Here is a 21,297-nt window from a genome sequence, read left to right as displayed (position 1 = left end):
GTGCAAAAACATGGAGCCCCAAGAAGAACACCAAGGAAAAGGGGTTTCTACTATAAGAAAATCTATCTTGTAACATCAACAAGCTTTTGTTTCATTCTTTTGAGAAACAACAAGAAAAAGAACAAGTCTTCATGCAGCATCATAGTAGATATCTCCCACGGATTTAATAGAATCGACCATAATCTTCAACATCTTCATAGAATTCATCAATAGAACAAGAAATACAAAAGAATACACCACTTTTGAATGGAAGCAATCACATATGAGTTATCTTCATTGTCTTCATAGTTCTCTCTCTCAATCTTTTAAAGAAAGATACATTGTTTTTAATGGAATTGGCTATCTCTGACTCTCTCTCTCTCTCTCAATCCATAGTACATCATCTCCTCACTACAATAATCAATAATGACTCTCAATAATCATTTTTAGGTCGTGGATACACCTCCCAAAAGGTGTGTCAGATGTAAAGAGGCACCAGAGATATCATAGTGTCCTATGAGATTTGGCTTCTATCACTGTTCTTCTCTGACCTTCAATGAATCTTCATCACCTACTTCTTCACTTCAATTAGCTTGAATAGAGCTTCCATTCATCCTTTTCTAAGACAAGAATACTTTTCAAAATATCCATACATCCAACATAATACTCAACAAAAACAAACAGCACAAACCATAGAACAACAGAACAACAGAAGAACATAACTACAGAAGCTATAGAACCTTACATAATATCAACAAAGACTATAAAAACCACAAAAACCAAACCAAAACCAATTCAATCTTTCATAAACCTTTTAACACAACCTCAACCATATCTCAAAACATCCATTCAACCATCTCAACTCCCAAAACAAAAATACAATAGAATGAAACAGAAGAAAATAAGACCTTACAGAACCAAACAAAGATAATCATAGAACCCTTTAAAACAACATATCCTCATAAAAAACCAACATAAACCATTCAAACATACTCAAACCATTCCAAACACTTCAAAACATATTCAAATTCAAACAATCAATCACAAAAAACAACCATTTAGCAACAAAAACAACAAAAAATGGCCCAAAAAACAAATCATTTCCACACTCAATAGTGACATGTCTAAGTGCTATCATGTAGAAAATTTAGAATCTGACATTATAATAGTGAAAATGTTAATTATCTAAGTCATGAAAAATACACATAAAATTGAGAAATATGATTATAATATATAAAATTGGTGAAAGTAATTGTGTATGTGGAAAAAATGAAGTATGTTGATTGCCATGGCTATGTTTCTCTATTTTATGATCAGAATTTACAAAAATTATTAGTAATTATGCCAAAACTAATTGAGAAAAATAAAAAAAAGAAAATTTAGAAAAAAATAGATTTTGAGCCTTTAAAACTAGAAAAATTAGGGGAACATTGATAAATGTGTAGTGAGCAGTAGGACATGGAGTTTAGTGTTAGCGTAAGCTCACTTTTGTGTTAAAGTGGTGGGTAAGGATAGTTTCTATTTTAAAAATGACATAAAATATAAAAATTGGTACATATGAGACATAGACATGAAATGAATAGTAAAATTCTACATGTTTTCAATGAAGAATCAAATATTTGTGTATCGTAGTGAGGTAATTAGGGTTTGGTCAAATATTTAGACTCCCTTTGCTTAGAGTTGGGAAGGGTGATTTTGTTGGACTATAATTTAGAAATCATATGTATGAACACAATGCTTAGAGGAGTCATGTATAATACCCAAACACTCATAGCCATGAGGCCGCGTGGGGTCATCTGGTGTGTCTAGGAGTCCGGATCAGCCAGTGCCAATTTTTAGTCCCGGAACTATTACATATATTATAAGGTGAAAGATTATCTTATCTAGGACTATCCTAAACTGCTTCTTGCAAAAGAGGCTTACAAGAAAGAGGCCAATATGGATTCTCTAGATGCCTCTTCTTCTAAAACAAAATCTATAAATATTGTATAGGATATAGAGTGGGCATTTACTGTACATTGTAGTTAGATCTTTCTTCCATGTCTATTGTAGATTTAGATATATGGCACTTTAATGATGATGCCACAAATATATTATTTATGTATGCAATTTGGTCACTTCTCTTATACATGCTTATAAGGAAAGTATAATGACATGTACAAATAACTCCTCTTGTCATGAAAAGTGGAGCAAGAGTGGAAGCACAAGCCAAAGCAAGAGAAAAGTAAGAGCTATGGAGGTTCGAGCAAAGAAGAGAGAGATGGTATGTGGGAAATCCAATAGTCACAATATGTGACTTGCCTTCCCTTATTTTGTTGTCATGTAAAGAATAAAGAATAAAGTGACAATGATAGGTGTGGCTACCATGTGCAGTGTACATGTCTATAGGTAATAAGTACAAGTAAATATAGGCACCTAGACACAAGCAACCTTTAACCCCCAACAATCTCCCACTTAAAGGAGAATGTGCTTGGATGTGGAGAAAATAAAAAAATAAGTTACAAAGTGCAAAGTGCACATATAAGTACAATCCGATGAGAAATAGATGTCATCTCATCCTACACCCATCATCTTCTTAATGAAGGTATAACATTCCACTAGAAGAGTTTTAATGAGAAGATCTGCAAGATTCTCATCAGTTAAGATCTTGATAAGCTCTATTTACTTGTCCTCAACCACCTCTCTGATGAAGTGATAATGGACCTCAATGTGCTTGCTCTTTGCATGGAAGATCGGATTATGGTCCAATTGAATGGCACTCATAGAGCTCGAATGCAATATAGGAGTCATAGTCATACCAAGGTCTAGATGGCCTAACCATAGGGCCTCCATGCAAGCCTCAATGGCTACAATGTACTCAACCTTAGTAGGCCATGCATTTTTGCACCTTCTTGGACATCTAAGAAACAATACCACTAGTAAAGATGAAGACATAGGCTAGAGGTGGAGCTCCTACTATCTGCATGTTCTACGTAATCGTAGTGTATGTAGCCTAAAATTTAGTATCTTGGCCACCATAGCAAGTGTACATACCTATAGTGAATCCAATAGCCACTACTAAAGCAAAGGGCAGATTTCATAGCTATGGTTGAGTGTGTTTGGCTTACATGCCTTTTGGCTGATTTGGGTGGACATTCATCCACGACCACCACCACCATCTTCATTGAAAATCAATTCACATTGGACATTGCATGGAACCTAGTGTTCCATGCTTGTACTTGCACATTGAGATGCATTATCATTTATGACTAGAAGAGACTCTTTATAGAAGAGATTAGCTTAGCCAATGTGTAAATATAGGACAACCTTGTAGATCTTTTCATAAAGGCTTAACCTTGTGAGAAGTTCAAAGCTTTTCACAAAGGTTTGGGATCTCTCTCCTTTGTGGACTGATTGTAAGCCATCAAGCTTGGCACTTCCCTATACATAAGTACCATCTCTTATTCAACGCATCACTCCTAGGGGGATTTTATACCATATTTGTTAGTGATGTGTATGAATACACTTAGGACCACTAGGGAACTTTTCTCCTCTCTATAGGAGGTTTTTTCCAAGGGGATTTTATACCATTTCCTATTCTTCGCATCACTCCCAAGGAGATTTTATAGCATATTTGGTGTAGTGATGTGTATAAAGGACCGCTCGAGAAATTTTCTCCTCTATAGGAGGTTTTTTCCATTGTCCTTATATATGTATGTATGTATGTATGTATGTATGTATGTATGTATGTATGTGTGTGTGTGTGTGTGTGTGCACAAACACACACACTCTCTCTCTGTAAAGAATATATGAATAATTATATTACACTATTTTGAACTTTTATGAAATGAAATGAGAGCAACATGTTATCTCTAATAGTGAGAAATCTAACCCAATCTAAATTCTTGATACTTCAATGCTTTTGCTATATCTTGAACTTCTAAAGTTCCACAGTACTACCATGGCCTTTTGCCTAAGGATGATACCTTGCTAGAGAATATTGTTGAAAAACTTATTTATAGGGCATACTTAGTCTTGTAAAACTTTTATTTATAGGACATATTTAGTCTTGCAAATCTTTTATTTTGAGATCTCTCAATACACTTTGTGTCATGTGCTCTAAATCTTCTTCTCAAGTTGCATGTGCACATTTCTACAATTCTAAACTTCACACACACACACACACACACACACACACACACACACACACACACACACACACACACACACACACACACACACACACACACACACACACACACACACACACACACACACACACACACACACAGAGTCAAAGCATCCCACAAAGTAATGGGGTCTTATAATGTAACACTTTATTGTTATTGGTAGGTATCAATAATGTAACAAAGTGATGTGGTGAGCTTCCTAATGGGAAGGGAATAGAGCTCTCTAATATGCTAATGGGGATTCAAAACCAATTATCATACTAGCATGTGGCAATTATTTTTGTAAAGTGCACCAATGTAACACATTAGAAGGCCATTGTTTTATAAGGTGACTTTTTTTACATAATCGATATCTATGCTTTGCATTATTGCAGTGATATATTAGGTTAATGGGGAGTCTCTATACTTTGATTCCATCATAGTTTTTTGTGTTTTAATATCCATGGATGAAGACCAATACATATTTATTTAGGTGATATTGAGATGGCAAGCTCAACATGTATGGATATTGATGATGGACCACCTAGTTAGGATAGGTCCACACATCTACACTTAGCATGTCAGTGGTTGTTATGATCCTCACATGGCCTCTAACTTATCACTTAGTATACTCGGTTAGTTACACCTACTTACATCTAGCATAGTTAAAGCACCAGCCAATTAATGTTGTCAATTATGTATTATTTAACTTAGTAGGCCACTTTCCTTTATATTGTATCTTATCTATACTTTGTTTGTAATGCATTGTGTGAGGAAGAAGGAAGGAAAACTAGCAAGAAAACATTTTGTTCTCTATCTCTCTTCTTGTGTTTTCAAGTGAGCTTCCTCTTGTGTGTATTATGTGTATTAGGCATACTAGCTCAAGTAAGCCCCCCCACCATACGATTTGTGACATGGTATCAGTGCAACACCACTAAGAGAGACTAGTTTCAAAGGCTAAAGTGAAGGAGAAATAGCAAGGATTCAAGCAAGCAAGCAAGTAGTAAGAGCGATGCCACTAAGAGAGGCTAGTTTTGAAGGCTAAAGAGAATGAGAAATAGCAAGGATTTGAGCAAGCAAGTAAGCGGTAAGAAGCTCCTCCATCCTTTCTCTTCTCTGTCCCTTGTATAGTGCCTATGGAAGCACCTAAATCAGGGTGGAGTAAAAAAACCACATTGCTATGAGATTTAGTGAGCAAGCAGAACAATATATATTCTATATATAAATCCTTTAGGGCTATCACATTGTATTTTTGGCCATTTGAGGTTATTTTGGGTCCTGTTTTAGCTCCGTAGGGTTGCGAATAATAGTATCAGGATGACATACTATAATTTCAATTGTATCAGCCATTCTCCAGTATGTGAATTACATATTTTAGATATATAAGTTTTGAGGTGTTTGTCAAGAAGCAAACACAAGGTTTATCTACTTCTGAAACAAGTTGCATATTATATATATTATCAAGCAATCACTGAAAAAGGCTATCTAGTTTGTTGTTGTACACATCTTGTTAAGAGTTGTATAAGTTTTGGTTGTTGTTTGGTGTGCCATAATGGCTAAGAACTGTGGAAATCTTATCACCGAGAAAAAGCTAGACAAAAACAACTGCCCATCATGGAAGTTCCATGCAACAAACTTCGTTCTTAGAAAATACCTCCACAAGTTTATTTGAGGTGAAGAAAAGGAACCAAAGCTAAGTAATCATGTGACTGAAAAAGCATTAAAGGCATACAAAGAATGGAATACAAATTACAAAAGGTAATATATTGGTTGTTTGCAATCATTGATAACACTATGCTAGGGCATGTAAAAAATATAGAAAATTCACATGTAACTTGGACGACCTTCAAGAATATATTTTCAATAAATACAAAGGCACAAAAGATTTAACTCAAGGAGTAAATACAAAGGCACAAAATATTTAACTCAAGCAAGAGTTGAATATCTTAAAGAAAGGAAAGATGTCTGTAAGTGAATATGTTTTGAAGATGAGAAACATCACAAATGCCTTAGAAACCATTAATACAATGTCTGATGATAATGATTTGGTCTCATCTATTTTGGGTGGCCTTAATAATGAGAAGGCCTAGAAATCTTTTATTACTTCTGTGTATGTATGAAAGTCGTTTCCAGATTTTGAGTGCAAAATGTGCAATTAATCTCCTATAGTAACCCACATGGCCAAGAAATCCTCTAAGCTATTCAAGATTAGTTGATGCTATCAGGGTTGCAATCTTCTCAATCTTCACTCGATTTGTTGTTATCCCTTGTGTAGAGATGATATGGCCCTATATAACTCTCGAGGAGACTCCAAAGATGCATTGGTTGGGGTTGAGGAAAATTCCATACTCTCGTTATCGATCAAAGCACTACTCCAAGTGTTCCCAATGATTGCAAAGTAGATCGAGGAAAAGAAAATCATCTAGATATACCTTAATCAAATCATGCAGGTAGTTTTGGAATGTAGCCATTACCATTCATTGGAAGGTGCAACAACGTTACGAGGCCCAAATGGTATCACTTTGTAGTAGGTGTAGGTGCCCCATTTTGTTGTAAAGGTTGTCTTTGAGTCATCTTTTACCTGATCCCATTTCTATACATGTTTTGCATGCTTTATGGACCATTAATCAACCCAAGGGTACCATTATCATTCCATCCAATAGCATGGGATCTTCAAAATCTAGGCTTGTGAAACTTCAACTTCATTATTATCATCTTCTAATTGTGGACATGTTCTTCCTCTTCACTACCAAAATCTTGATATTCACTTTCATCATCTTCCTCTTCAAGATCTATTTCAACTTTGATAGTAGCTCTCTACAAGAAGAACAAGCTCTCTATCTCTACTTATACTTTTGTCTCTGGTTCTATTATGTCCAAATAATAAGAGGAGCAATACATCCATGCCTTGATCTCACTGTTGGAATTCATTTTAGAAGTCATATTGGGTCCAAGCAGGAGATATTCACCCATCGACAATGACTTTGCTTCTTTTGAGAGATGGCTTATAGTGTCCACTATTAGGGACTGTGCTTCATATTTCTTAAATTGGGAAGATTTTCTTGAAAGTGACTTCTTTTGCTGATGTGCAATCTATGACTTCATTGGAAGAGTTAGGTGAGACTTCCATGGAGGTGGATCCATGTCCTTTCTTCGAATCATAAAGCTTCAATGCTACTTTATTGGGTCCCCTACCTAGGATTAGAGTTCCTTTAAATTAATCGGTCCTTGCTCATGCTTCAAATAGCCATGGTCTTCCCAATAATAGTGGGTAAAATATCCCATAAGATTTTGGCTTCACCACTAGGTAAGTGAGCTAATAATCTCATCTTGCCACTATGGTCTTGACATAAGGAAGGATACCTAAGTCTAGATATTTCATCCTCATATCATTACGCTCATTGAGGAACCTCTATTTATCAATGCATTTGCAATGAAACATTCTTCTATCCAAACACCAATCTTTGGGGTGCCAGGATCGAGAAAGACATTGATCATATCTACTTGTTTTACAAGCTTTAGGGCCATACTAGACTTGGTAATAGTTACAAGGTTGGTAATCCTTAAGCTACATTATTGCATGAGAATACTTTTGAATCTTTTGTGGCAAAATTGGGGGCCAATATCAATAGTTAACGGAACATCAAGTTAGGATGATGGAATGTATTCAAATCTTTCATAAAGTTATACTCTTTTATGGGATCACCACTTCTTCTAACATCTGCATCTTCCATCTCTTGGACCTTTGGTTCTTCATCTTGTACTGTCTTTGTGTTCTTTTATGGCACTAGAGTAATCTCCACTACATTTCCCTGTATTGTATTGCTTTGTGGCTCTATTAGGAGCTTAAAATTTATAACTTTTGTAGATGAAACATTCTCTTTTGAAAACATTGGTTCTCTTTTCTTGGCTTGCATAACTATAACTACTTCCAATTTTACCAAATTGGAGGTAGGCGCTTGATTCTTTTATTGGTTATCAATGGCATTAGCTTGTGGACTGGGACAATCTTTAGCAATGTAGCCTTATCCTTTACATTGATTATAGAGGAGCTTATAATCCATGGATCTTTTAGGGCTTGGGTAGTTTGGGGAGATATGACCCTTCTATCCACATATATAACATTCCACTTCCGATCTCTGTCCACAACCTGACTGTCTTTCTCTATAACTTTAGGAGGAGAACCTCCTTGGACCAAAATTAGGACCAAACTCTCTAGGATTTGGTCCAATGACTTGGGCTGTCATCTTGGATTCTAGCAAGTTGAACCTTACTTCCTCGTATTTCTTCATTATGTCATGTATCTCCTTCAATGACAAGCAAATGTCCTCTATGTGGTTCTTTATCAGGAAATAAGAGTAGAAGGCTCTAGGGATGGTTGAATTTCATGTACATTCAGTTGCTAAATGTCCTGCTTGTTGGTGGCATTCACTACACCAAGTGTTTGATCACATGACATCTCTTTCTACTCCTATAGTGTTTGATAGGCTGGTAGTATTCAATTTTAGTGTCTTAAATGTTTTGTAATCACATTCGTCAACTCTTTCTTGATGTTTGCAACTAAATTTGAAAGTAGTCCTTCAAATTTTCTCCTCCCAGAGCATTTGCAATGGGGTTTTTGGGGAGTCTCTATAATCACTACATAGATTGGCTGGGTTGATGCAAAGGGGCCTCTACTTTGATTCTAACTCAAAGCTCCTATTTGGATTGTTGGCTGTTGCTAATTAGAGTATTGTTTTTACTGATTTACCATTGTGGAAACTATTTGAGGCCACTACTATTGTGGTTGGGACCATCAATGTATGTGGTCACTATGGAGGTGGTGCACTATACTAAGGCTCTATAAGCATCTAAGGATAGGGGTAAGGGATAGTCCTTAGGACTATATTAGGTGGATATTCCATTTTTACCATTAAAGGAGGTAGGGGTTCTCTACTTGAGGTCATTGACAATCTAACTTTAACTTCATCATACAACCTTCCACCTTCCACTACAACTTGCGAATTAGCTAGTTTTCTTAATTCCATGAACTTGCAAACTTCTAATTCTAGGATTTTTAATATTCCCTTTTGGATGTCTTCATCCAAATTGTAGTTGGTCCATCTTTTCAGTATGGATTCCATTCTAGAGACATATAGTTTCACAAGCTCTCTAGAGGACTAGCTCAAATTCATAAACTCCTCCTACATCCACTCTTCAAAATATTCATGCTTGAATTTGGTGAGAAAGGCCACCTTTAGTTCCTCCCATGTGCCGAGTGTTCCTACTACTTGTCTCTCATACCACTAAAACGTTGCACCTTTGAAAGTGGTGGGGAATATTGCCAATCACTACTTTGGGATTCTTGCATTATTAGCCACACATGCTACCATAAACTCGAATACATGAAGGTTGATGTCTTCATTGTATTCTCCCTTAAAAATTGGCAATGGGACTACATTCGTTGGCCTATCATCAACATATCTAAGATGGATTTGGCTAGGAAGGGGAGCTTGATTCTCCATTGGGACTTCTATGAAGAGTGTTGTAAGGTTGTCAAAGGAGTCTTTTCCTACTTGTTGATTGCTCATAGCTTTGACTTTTGCTTTTTGCCTTCTCACGTACCTCTAGATTTATTCAATTACTTGTCTTTTTATTGTGTCATTTATCATAAAGTTGGCTCCACCCAGCTTGTCGATGCTCCATAGGAGGAAAATAGAGGAGCTTTTGTTTACTCTAGAAGACTCTTAAGCTAGCATTTCTTCCACTTCTTCTCTTTCTTCATAGTCTTCTTTGAATTGAGCTTTCATGCCATTGCAAAGGGGAAGGTATTCTTTTGAGAATTACCATTGTGCCATCATTTTGGTAGTACCAACTTTGGAGGATTTCAATGGCATAGGTTGTGAAGAACACTCTATCTATTAGTGTCCACATACAAATGCCAACTCTTTTCCTTATTCTTGTGGACCTCCACTTACCACGACCCCTAGAGCTTCTTCATAATCTCCAACTGAATAATGTTTGGAAACCCTTCAATGAAAGCCAAATCTTCCATTGATGTTTCATTATCTTTGTTTCTACTTCTCAAAGTTTCTCCCAAATAGGATGATACCAAAATGCAAGTCTTTATTTTTTCTATAGATAGGGGGAACAGTCCATCATACAAGGTCCACATCAACATAGTATTATCCTCTCACCATTGGGAAATGAATCTCTTGAAGAAAGTGGCTTTGCTTATGAATTCTATCAATTCTTTTGTAATACTTAGAATCTTAGAATCTTTTGTACTTCTCTTAAAAACTAAGGAAATGGCACACAAAATCTATGTGTATGGCTTTGCCATTGATCTCACAACTTAAAAGAAACCAGACTTCTCTCACTTAATAATAAATAGATTCATCATCTTCATTAGACATATCCATCTCCATTGCACAAAGAAAAGAGAAAAGGAAAAAGAGGAAGATAACTTTTTGCATAGAAAATAAAGGAGAGAGGAGAGAGAAAGAAATTTTTGCACCATACAAAGAAGAGATTGTGTGAGTCTTGGAAGAAAAAAAGAGAAGAGGCACAAAATTAGTCATGCACTCTACCCCAACTTTTTCCCAAAAGACACAAACACCCCTTCATATTTTTATTATTTCATGAATTTTTAATGCATTTACATTTGTAAAGCTTTGGCATTTATATTTTGATTCTTTCTAGCTCTTTAAAAATGCAAGCACACACATTTTTATGCATGCTATTTATTTTGATGGTTGTGGCTCCCTCATGTGGAAATCTCTTTTAAATGAGTTTGAAACAATGTGATTATTATTCTCCCCATAAAAAAATGCAAATTTGGTATATGCATGGGAGTTTTCGTGCCTTATTTTTATGCTTCTTTGGGTGTCATCAATTCCTTCCACACTAAAATATGAAGCATCCTCATGAACCATGTCAAAGAATAACCATTATCTAACACAAAAAACTCATAAAATTGTTAGCAAAACAATTTTGATCATGAGGCCTAGCCATGGTAGGGTATGGGGACTCGATAATCATGATCACCAGAGTAAGGTAAATCGTACCTCCATCACTCCCACACTGAAAATATTTATGAATCTTCAAAGGCTAAGGTTTTATATTCACCTAGGGATCATAAGAACAACTCCTCTATTCCATTAGAGGAAGATAGATGATCCCATCATGTACCTCCAAAGACACTTGAGAAAATAGGGTTTGCTTATATATCTTCATGTATCTTCCAATGTAGGGGTTTATTAGTTTAGTTTGATGTGAGGATAATGCTTTAATAAAGAGTTATACCTTTGGTAAAAGGGTATTTATTTTGAATGTGAATGATAGATTATGTGAGTTATTAACAATAAGTTATCTTTGAAGTGTTTTCCTTTTGTATTGGTTGGTTTTTTTGATAAAAGGACTTATTTAGCTCTTCTTTTTTTGTGGTTTTGATCACTTGGAGAATGAGAATGAGAAGAAAGACAATATTGGTGAGGATGAGGATGGCATGGGTAGATGGCACTAATGCTCAAGGTGTTCTTTATTTTAGAGAAGCCTAATTGGCTTATTTGTGATGATGCAACAAAAGTTGTTCACAATGAAAAGGGGGAAAACCTAGACAAAAAGTGGAATTTGGGGGAAGTGTAAGAGAAAAGATAAGCCACCTAAAGATGGACTATTGGAAAATGTGAGATGGTGAACATTTGGATTGTTAAGGCTTTCTTTTTTTATCTATTGTAAATGTATTGTATATAAACTAGTACGAAGAAAAAGGGTTAGTAATCTTAGGGTTTTTAAACTAAAACAAACAAACCATTATCTTTCTTTTTCTTGTTGATGTACAACAAGATGTGTTGATGAGGGTGCAAGAGGTGGAGGGACAGATCAATAGGCCAAGAGGTGAAGGGATATATCAATATTGAGGAAGAGGCTAGCAAAAACCTCCCTCTTTACAGCTCCAATTTCTTCTTCAATCTTCTCAATTCATATATAACAATCTTCAAATTGACTACATCAGGACCTCGGTCCATGTCGGATGTGTAAAGGAGGTCACTTGTGCTATTGCCGAGGCATTGTGGCAATGTGAGGGGAAATTATGGCTAAGAAAGGGAGAAACACTGGGATTGTAGCAGAGAGAGAGAGAGAGAGAGAGAGAGAGAGAGAGAGAGAGAGAGAGAGAGAGAGAGAGAGAGAGAGAGAGAGAGAGAGAGAGAGAGAGAGAGAGAGAGAGAGAGAGAGAGAGAAGAAAACACACGTAGGGCCAAAAAGGGGCATTGTCCTTAAAACCTCCCTTTGTCTTCTTCTTTTTCCCCTATTCTTTGAACCTTATACAACATCATCATTGATGCTACTCCTTTTTATTTTTTGTGTATTGTGTCACAAATGGTGTGGTAGGGGGACTTGCTTAAGTTGTTGCACCAAACACACACCATACACATGAGAGTAAGCTCACTCATCAAGAACATAAGAGAGATGGAGGTCAAAACGTTTTCTTGTTGGTTTCTTCTTCTTCTTTTCATACGCAATACAATGTACACAAAGTATAGATAAGATACAATACAAAGAAAAGTGGCCTACTAAGTCAAACAATGCATAACTAACTAAACAAATCGATTAGTGCTATAACTATGCTAGTTGTTAGGTAGGTGACACAAACTAAATATAATAAGTGATAATTCAATGGCTATGTGATGATTATAATGACTACCAATGTGCTAAGTATAGATGTGTGGACACATCTAAGTATGCAGTCCGTCATCAATGTCTACACATGTTGAGCGTGCCAACTCAATACACCCCCTCAAGCTCAACTATATCTTTGCAACTCCAAGTAAGCTTCAAAATTTTCAAAGCTTCTTTATATCCAATACATTTGTGAAAATGCAAACTATTTAATCTTGTGTAGTGACATATACCAAGTTAATCTCTCCTGCAAGTACCTTCTCTCTCACAAAGTGGTAATACACCTCAATGCGTTTTGTCCTAACATGGAATACTAGGTTCCTAGCTAGTTGTATGTTGATCATGTTGTAACAGTGAATGATAATTGGACCATTTCCTTGCACATCTAAATCACTCAATAGCTTTTGTAGCCATATTACCTCACATACTACCATAACAACACCTCTAAACTCAGCCCTCTGTACTTGATAAGGCAACTGTAGGTTGCTTTTTTCTACTCAATGTAGTTGCTACACTACCAAGGGAAAACATGAATTCGTTGGTAGATCTTCTATCAAGACATGCTACCAGCCCAATCTGCATCTCTGTATCCAAATACCTATATATCCTTACCTGGCTCATAAAAAAGTCCATAATGTAAAGTGGACTTCACATACCTCAATGTGTGTCTAAATACATCCAAAGGAGACTTTCTAGGTATCTACATAAATTGATTGACAAGGCCAACGGCATAACTCAAGTCTAGCCTTTTGATAGTCATGTAAATTAGACTCCCTACTATCCTCTTAAATATAGCAGGATCTTCTATCTCATCCCCAACATCAACACTCAGTTTCACATTTTTCTCCAATGGCACTAAAAGAGGCTTAAATAGTATCAAACCATACTTGGACAATATATCCAAGTCATATTGCATTTGGGACAGTCATATATCATCATTACACTTATCATCTCAATACCAAGAAAGTACCACCCTAGCTCACCCAAATCCTTCATCTCAGACTTCTTTTTCAAAAGGTCCTTAACTTCAACAATCCCACTAAAACTGTCACTTGTAATAATCAAGTCATCCACATAGATGACTGTGATGACCAAACTTGCATCTCCCTTTCTCACATAAAGTGATTGATCAACATCAGAGAAACATAAAAGCCAATGTTGGCAATATACTCTCCAATCTTATCAGACCATGCTCTAGGTTCTTGCTTCAGCCCATAGAGCACATTCTTTAACCTGCACACATATGTGCGATGCTCTAAATCCTTGTAACATGTTGGCTTCTCTATTTTTACCTCTTCTTGCAATTCACCATGCAAGAAGGCATTCTTTACATCCATTAGTTGTAAACTCCAACCTTTGACTACTGTCAAAGTAATCACATATCTAATAGTTTACATCCTAACAATTGGATTGAATGTCTCTTTATAATCTATGCCATATATTTGAGCATAGCATTTTGCAAAACCAACCAACCTTATGCTTGCTAACAAAACCATTTGCATTAGCTTTCTTGCCCTTAGGCAATGGTACTAGATCCCAAGTCTAATTAGCATCTAATGCAACCATCTCTTCATCCATTGTTGCATCCCAATGAGCATTATCAACATCATCCTCAAAACAAGTGGGCTCAATATCCTCAACCACCTTTACCATATATGCATAATGGTGAGTCGTATAACCTTCAAAACCAAATCTTTGAATAAGGTATCTAATCCTACTAGTCTTGCGTATCGCTCGATCACCTAGTGGAGCCTTTACATTACTATGTGCACTCTCTACACGCGATGTCTTGACTAAAGGAATACCAAGCTCATCATCAAAATTCTCTGAATAATTGGAATCTCCATCAAACCCCAAATGACTAGAAGCTACATCATTATAAAATTTGACACTTTCTTTTCTTTTTCTTTACGTGCAACACTATTAGATGCACCTGAAGATGTGGGACCCTTAGTCTCCTAGACCAAGCAAGGGCTATAACCATGGATGCATCACTAGATGATTTTTTTGGTCCATTAAGGCACTGCCATTCTTGCTTCTCTTTTTGCACATAACTATTATGATGCTCTAAAGAGTATTCAATAAAAATACATTTTTCAACCTTTGGATCAAGATTCTTTCACAAATCATTTGGCACCTGAACATATACAATACAACCAAACACTTTCAAGTGTAACACATCACCATCATCCAATGTATTATCACTAGATGTATATCAATTGCTCATCCCATCAAAGAATAATATCCCTGCTCACTCTAAACTCATTTATGACAGGATTATAATAATGATATCATTTCTTCTCTTAAGAGTATCCAATAAAAATATAATTTTTAACCTTTAGATCGAGCCTTTTTTGTAGCTCATCTAACACCTGAACATATGCAATACAACCAAACACTTTCAAATGTGACACATTGGGCTTCTTGCCCTTAAAGCATTCTTTGAGAGTCATCCAATGAACTATAGATGTGGAAGTTCCATTCATAATAAAGACAATACTATGAATAGCTTTAGACCAAAAATATTTTGACGTATTCTTTCCAACCATCAATGCCCATATAAGTTCTGTAATATTTTTATGTTTTCGTTCTACAATCCAATTTTGCTATGGTTTATATATGCAAGCAAACTTTCTCTTTATCCCATGAGGCATTAAGAAGTCACTAAACTTATTAGAGAGGTACTTGCCCCCTCCATTTGACCTCAAGCACTTAACTTTCAAGCTTGTTTCTGTTTCAATAGTAGTCTTGAAAGCTTTGAAGTGCTCAAATACATCACTCCCTTTATGAAATATACCCAAACCTTTCAATAGTAGTCTTGAAAGCTTTCAAGTACTCAAATACATCACTCTTTTTCATGAAATATGTCTACACATTTCTTGACAATGATCAATAAACATGACAAAATATGTATTGCTCCCAAACATCTGTATGCACAGTATCAAGTATATTTTTGCTCACATCTCTATCATGTGAAAAAGGTTGTCTTTCCTGCTTACCAAAATAATATGCTTCACACACTTTATGTCTTTTGTCTTCCATTATTTTTATGCCTTTAATTCATCTGCAGTCACAGGTTCACTCAGCTCTAGCTCCTTTTATTCACTTGAAACAAACTCGAAGAGGCATTTTCCAATAAGGAAGTTTGTCACACAAAACTTCCATGATGGATAGTTGTTCTTGTCTAGCTTCTCAATGATGGGGTTTTCACTTTTCTCTATCATTATTACAAAATTGATACAAAATAACGAGCAAGTCTTCTGCAACCTTTTATAAGTGCACAATAATACACTAAGTAGCATTTTTTATTGACCGCTTGTAATTTGCAACATATTTACAAATAAAACCTGTGTTTGCATTCTAAAAAACACCCCAAAACTTACACGTTTGAAATATATAACATATGCACCCACTTTCAGTTAACATAATGAAATCATAGTATACCTGAAATTGTTGTCCGCAACAACAAACCTTATGAGTCTAAAATGAGACTTGAAATGGCCTCACATAGCAAGCTCTACTTATATATCATAATCTCATAGTAATATGAGATTTTCACTTTGCCCTACTTTTAGTGCCTTCATAGGCACCATCCAAGAGAGACTCTTCCCTTTAGTCTTCATGGTGCCATTCTTTTCATCTATCTTCTTAACTTGATAGTCTATAATTACATGTCCTTTCTTCTTGCAATAGAAGAACTCTCCTTAAAACTTTTTCTTATCGTCCTTTTTATTTTTGTCACTATTGGTAAAGGAACCACCTTTGCCTCTCATATTGGCAGAGAATGTAGCATCTCCACTGCTACTACCTTCTTGACCTTTAAACTACATCATTAACAATTTGATTAAATCCCTCAGACATTGTGTAGAAAAATCCAAAAAAATGCTATTATTAATAGCCTACTAATACATGAAAATTTTCATCTATAGTGATCTTAGTACATAAGCATATGGTGAGCAACATCTATAATATTAGGCATATGCAAATAGTATCATCTATACTAATCAATAAGCATATAGTGATTAATAAATATCATCTATACTGACCATAGTACATAATCATATGATAAGAAAAACCTATAATGTCAAATAGCTTGCAAATATTTTCTTCCACACCCTACACGTGAAACATGTCTGCAAAATGTCAAATAGTTTGCAAATACTATCTATCACACCCAAGACATGCAACCTATTTGTTGTGAAATGACAAGGTCTGTAAAGGTCTTGAACCTTATAACAGATTCTCACATGAATAACCTCCAATTCTTGAATGGAGAACAAAACGTGCCTAGAACGTGAATCTAATCATATAGTTCAAATCATAGACCAAAGGCATGTAATACTCCCTCAAACACTCCAAGTTCGCAAAGGTAGCTCATCAATCATAGATCGTATGAGAGATATCTCCACATGTTTATTCCATAGCAAGGCTTCCTTACTAGCTCTTATACTTGTGGCTCATAACTCTTTGTTTCCTGTGGCTGATACCATGAAAAGATGGGGGAGAGAGAGGGAGATTGAGCTCTTGTAAGACACACCACAACATAGAGTGTTCACAAGATAGGGAGAAGATGAAGACCCTAGTCTTTCTTCTTCTTCTACTTCTTCTTCTTCTTCTTCTCTACTACAACAATCTACCAAGAATAACGAGAGTACAATATACATAATATACAAGTGATCCATAGTGTGAACATGCTAACTAGAAAGATGACTAGATAGATATCCCATAACTTGGGTAGGTGGACTATCACTTTAAGCATATGTTAATGTAGGTGCCAACCATGTCATTGACATGAATGCAAAAACAATCACCCATGTGTGAGAGTGTTAGCTCGTATTGAGCATGACATCTTAACATGGCTATGCTTACCCAATGCTAAGTGTGAGCACTGAAAGCCGTTTTAGGTTAGGCCTCACTAAGCTTAGGCTAAGTATAAGCATAGGAGACTAACCATAGGTCAAGTTATGCTAGTAGGATTAGTGACACTTGCCTATGCTGTGTGAAGAAGGAAAGCCATGTTAGGATAGGCCACACTAAGCTTAGGCTAAGTATATGCATATGCTAGCTATAGACTATACCACTAGGATTGGCTACACTTGCCTATGATGTGTGGGCAAGAAAAGCCATGTTAGACTAGGCCTCACTAAGCTTAAGCTAAGTATAAGAATAGGCTAACTATAGGTCAAGATATGCCACTAGGAGTGGCTACACTTGCCTAAGCTAAGTGTAGGTAAGGAAAGCCATGTTAGGTTAAGTGTCACCAAACTTAGGCTAAGTATAGACATAGGCTAACTGTAGGTCAAACTATGCCACTAGGACTAGCTATGCTTGCCTACATTGTTAACAAGGAAAGCCCTTTTAGGCTAGGCCTCACTAAGCTTAGGCTAAGTATAGGCATATGCTAACTATAGGTCATCCTATGCCACATCACTAGGCTTGTCTATGCTTACCTATCCTAAGTGTGGACAAAGCCCAATAGGCTTGGCTACACTTGGGATAAGCTATACTAGGCTTCTCTAAGCTTATGTGAAGCAATTAAAGGCAACACACATGAGGCGATAAATGAATGGGATTGAAATTTGTATTTGACATGCACAATTGGGTTGACTGTGATCTTCAAGGATAATTTTGATTTAGCCATTTCCTATGTTTGAGAAATGCCTCGACGTTTCTAACATTTTCTACCTATAAAAAATATGTTTCTTGGCAACTATGATTGAATAATATCTTATTCACCTAGAGGCTAGGAGAACTTGGCTAATACTAATACATGAAATGAGGATGAAGATGATTTTGCATTGAGACCATTTTCTCCACACCACTGAGAATGGATTTATTATATACCCGAGGTACATGGATACTCAATTACATCACATAAGATTAAATGTGTTATTAGTCAGATGTATACCACCTTACACCAATTGGAAATTGAGATTGGTAGATATACATACATATTCCAAGAGGTGCATATATGTTGGAACTACCAACAAGAGCTAGATTTAGAGGCCCATCACATGTGTTGATGCTTGGTATACTATGGAATCTAGGGCCACTTTCATTGTCTATTTAGGGATGGATTCGGGCCATTGTCAAGAATCATGGGTCACATTGACCAAATATGCCTTAGTCTTTTTATCCTAGAGATACAAGAATGCCCAACACCAATTTGTTGATAGCTAATATATTTCTTCATGAGGAGTGTGTTGCAAGCCCCATGACTATATTTCAAGGAAAACGATTTACCTTCAAAGTTATTTTCAAGTTAGCACTTTAAGTATTTTATCCAATTGTGATTGACTCTTGAGTTAAATTCAAGCTTTTAATTATTGATTGATTATGGATATTTCTTTAAAAATAAAATTGGTCAAGGTCTATCTCTTTCCAAGAGGTGAAACCAAAGATTATGTTTGAGAGTGCAAATATTTTTTTTCAAGTTTTACCTCTTTTGGAGTATATTATGTCCCTCTAATAGTAGAAGGTTCAACGTTATGCATTAACCCTCAAACGAACAAAGGTGGAAAATCTAGAAAAGCTGAAGTAGAAGACAAGGCCAAGGCAAAAGTGAAACGGAAGATGAAGGCGTGCCAAGAAAAATCTAGAAACACAAGAAGCACAGAAAAGTCCTAAATAAGGAAAAAAGGTGCACAAGGAAAAAAGCAAGTCAATACTTTTGTAAAAGAGCGCAAGCGCATCATGATTTAATTTAAGGAGCGCCACGGGCTCTCACCCGTGCAATTTGTAAATGTAGACGGGCGGTGGAAAGGAAGCTAGGAAGATAGAATGACAATGGGGAAAAGGGCCTAGGCCATGGCCGACCATGTAAAAAAGGGGATAAGGGGATGACCACCCAAAAGGGAGTTAGGGTTTTGTATATAAAGTTGAAAAGTGAATGAGAAGCTCATTCTTGTGTGTGGCCAAAAGTGGCTCTCCTCTTCTTCTTCTTCTTCTTCTTCTTCTTCTTCTTCTTCTTGCTTGCTTGAGCTTGTGCTTGAGAGAGGGAGTGTGAGTGTGAGGGAGTGAGTGTGTGAGGGTGAGGGACCAGGGAGGAGAAGCTCTCCATCTTCTCCTCTCTTCTTCTCTTCTCTTCTCTTCTCTTGCTCGCGGCTATGGAGCTTGGAGCGTGGAGCTTGAGGATGCAGCTTGCTTGAAGCTTGCTGTAGTGGGAGCTCACGCTCAACCACCAAGACCCACGGACCACTTATTGCTTCAAGTGTTTCAAGCCAAATGCTAATGGCTACCTCTCACATAGCATATGCACTCTCATGCCTACCGGGTGTAGTGAGTTTACCTTCATGCCGATCGAGTTGCCTCCTCTCCCGCACACTCTAGTAGCTCCATGATCCAAGTGCAAGCTTCAAGCAAGCTCGATCCTCCCGCTCCAAGCTCCAAGCTCCATCGTTGCGAGCAAGAGAAGAGAAGAGAAGAGAAGAGAAGAAGAGAGGAGAAGATGGAGAGCTTCTCCACCCCACGGTCTCTCACCATCACACACTCACTCCCTTACACTCTTGCACTCCCTCTCTCAAGCACAAGCTGAAGCAAGCAAGAAGAAGAAGAAGAAGAAGAGGAGAGTTACTTTTGGCCACATACAAGAATGAGCTTCTCATTCCCCTTTTTGTCTTTTATACATGTCCTACTCCTCCTTGGGCGGTCATCCCCTTTTTACATGAACGGCCATTGGCCTAGGTCCTCTTTTTCTATTTCCTTCCTATCCCTCTTGCTTCTTCTTCAACGCCCCGTCTATCTTTACAATTTGCACAGGAGAGAGCATGGCACTCTTTTACAAGATTTTAGGGTGCGCCTTTTTATTTTAAAATGCACATTTTTCCTTTTGCATTTGCCTTGGACTTTTAAGGTTGCCCTTGCGCTTTTGGTCTTTTCTCCTCTTCTTTCTTCAGTCGGGCTACCTTTTTTCTACCTTTTCCCTGCGTCTTTTTTATTTCCTTTTGCTTTCTTTGTGTTGGGGTTAACATTACCCCCTCCTAGACGAGTGACAGTCCCATGGCACTCTTCGTCAAAGGTAGCATGCGGAGCTTGCACCGAAGACGTGGGTGGAAGGGACTATTGTGGCTTGCCTTGGAGGAGTTCTGATGTTGGTGTGGATGAAGGTCGTTGGTGGCACTTTGCTGTTTTGATTGGCTGGTGATATGATTGTTGTAGGTGGCGATAGGGCTACACTTTGTTGGGAATTGTCACTCATAGCTGGCATGGGTGTTGGTGTTCTTGGGATGCTCATGGTGGATTCTGCTCGTGATGATTCTTTGGTGGTCTTGCATGATGAAGTAAAGGACAAGAGTTTAGAGTTGAGTGTTGATGTAGAGGTGACGATGCTTTCGTTGGAGTCTTTAATATCTGCAATTGGAAAACCTCTCATGTGGTCTCTCCCTAAGGGGTAGTGCTAGTCTTCTTATCGTGCACAAGACATATTTTGATTAGTTTGGGAGACAGGTCAAACTCTAAGCAAGCTTGGAGTATTGTCCTGCACTTGAGGACCCAAACCGTGTATAGGTTA

The 21,297-nt window shown here is 37.0% G+C and overlaps 1 protein-coding gene across 5 annotated transcripts in view; it reads right to left on the bottom strand.

The window, feature by feature from the left end:
• Window positions 1-368: 368 nt before the first annotated feature.
• The window catches only part of LOC148037014 (uncharacterized), a 291,479-nt gene continuing 270,550 nt past the window's right edge, over window positions 369-21,297 (bottom strand). For 2 of the 5 annotated variants that reach the window (XR_015690559.1, XR_015690551.1), the window contains exon 16: window positions 369-599. The gene's annotated coding sequence lies outside the window, so the exon portion shown is untranslated. Of the gene's footprint in view, window positions 600-16,381; window positions 16,613-21,297 lie in introns of those variants that run through there. The other 3 variants (XR_015690555.1, XR_015690560.1, XR_015690553.1) reach the window with 3 other exon arrangements.

The sequence above is a fragment of the Lygodium microphyllum genome, chromosome 4 (genome assembly GCF_053477565.2).
Source record: "Lygodium microphyllum isolate KBCC chromosome 4, Lygodium_microphyllum_v1.1.10, whole genome shotgun sequence".
Lineage (NCBI taxonomy): Eukaryota > Viridiplantae > Streptophyta > Polypodiopsida > Schizaeales > Lygodiaceae > Lygodium > Lygodium microphyllum.
The sequence above is the reverse complement of the archived record's forward strand: the minus strand, read 5'-3'. Positions and strand labels throughout refer to the sequence as shown.